Source organism: Apis dorsata, unplaced genomic scaffold, assembly GCF_000469605.1.
Source record: "Apis dorsata unplaced genomic scaffold, Apis dorsata 1.3 scaffold_220, whole genome shotgun sequence".
NCBI lineage: Eukaryota > Metazoa > Arthropoda > Insecta > Hymenoptera > Apidae > Apis > Apis dorsata.
In genome coordinates this window covers 1,046,256-1,047,807 of record NW_006263502.1, presented here as the reverse complement: position 1 = coordinate 1,047,807, position 1,552 = coordinate 1,046,256, and the positions used below count along the sequence as shown (strand labels likewise).

At 15.6% G+C, this 1,552-nt stretch overlaps 1 long non-coding RNA gene across 1 annotated transcript in view; it reads left to right on the top strand.

The window, feature by feature from the left end:
* The first annotated feature begins 1,379 nt into the window (after nucleotides 1-1,379).
* The window catches only part of LOC116185577, a 9,439-nt gene continuing 9,266 nt past the window's right edge, over nucleotides 1,380-1,552 (top strand). Inside the window, exon 1 of the long non-coding RNA XR_004150431.1 lies at nucleotides 1,380-1,417. This is a non-coding gene — a long non-coding RNA (uncharacterized LOC116185577). The remainder of the gene's footprint in view (nucleotides 1,418-1,552) is intronic.

Sequence of the window (1,552 nt, the reverse complement as noted above, 5' to 3'; positions counted from 1 at the left end):
TATATATATATATTCGTCAATAACTATTGTATATATATATATATATTCTTTCAATTATTATTTCCAATTAAAATAATTATTTATACAATTAATATACGATTACTTTATATTTGTTATTTATAAGTAATAAATTAAATTTGTTTATTACATTTTATATCTTATTCTAAATAACTTCTAATATTGTATTGATTTCTTTAATTTTCTAATATTGTATTGAATATAATAATATGAAATTATATGAAAGATTCCAGAATAAAAGAATATTTCAATGTATGGGAATTTTTTCGAAAATTACGAATTCAAATTAATAAAAATTAGATTCCTTTCAGATGAAAAAATTTAAACTGAAATACATAATGAGAAATAAAATTTTAATAAATTGTTTTAATAGAAATTTTGACGAAAAAATTTGTACACAAGAAAAATGTAACATAGAAATGTATTTTGTAAATTGTGACAAGATGACAAATTATATTATGATAAAAAATATTCTATATATATAAATGTATTCAAAAATTAGAATATAATTTCATTTATATTTAATTTTAAAAAAATATTTATTGAAAATATCAAGTTTTGTTATTGGAAATTATAATCATTGGTATATTAAAATTAAAATATTTCAATTTATCAACACTAGATTTAATTCCAATAGTATCATTACTCAAGACAGAATAATTTTAAATAATTTTAAATAATTCTTTGTTTTTGAATTGTGTATTAATTCAATCAATTATTAATTCATCGTTGATATTTAAATTATTAAAAATTTTTTTTTATAAATTATTGATACATATCTATAAATAGGTACATATTATATTATATTATGTAAGAAATTTATGATAATATAAATATAATATAAATATAATAGCAAAAATATTATTAAGAAAACAATATTTTCAATATTTTCATTACTTCACGATTCAATTTATTGATTGCATATTATAGGATTATAATCTATGTTGATAATATAACATAATAAACAAAAGAATCCTGTTCAAAGGATTTTTATGTTTTTCTAACATGAAAATAAATTATCAAAATAAAAACTTACGTTTTTTGTGCTAAGTTTAAATATATAATGTATTCTAAAGTTGAAAGGTTTTATAAAAAAATTTAAATTTTAATTGCATTTATTTCTCAAATATAATTATTTATATTTACTTGAATTTTATGAAATACAAAATAAATATGAATAAAAGAATTGAATAACAAATTTTTTATAAAATATAATTTTATAAATATTAACTTTTCTTTTTTTATTTTCATCTAAAAAGAAATATGTTTGATAACCTTTCTATTAAGATTGTCTTCGTTCCGAAAACAGACGTTTAACTTGTTCGGATATATTATCCCCACTATTCATATTACTTGTAACTTATAATGGAGATTCTATTCTATACATATATATATATAAGTATAAAAAATACGTAGTAATGATTAATTTTATATATATATATATTTTTTATATACATACATATATACACACACACACACACATATATATAAATAATAAGAAAATTTTCTTTAATAAAAAATTTTTATCTTAAAT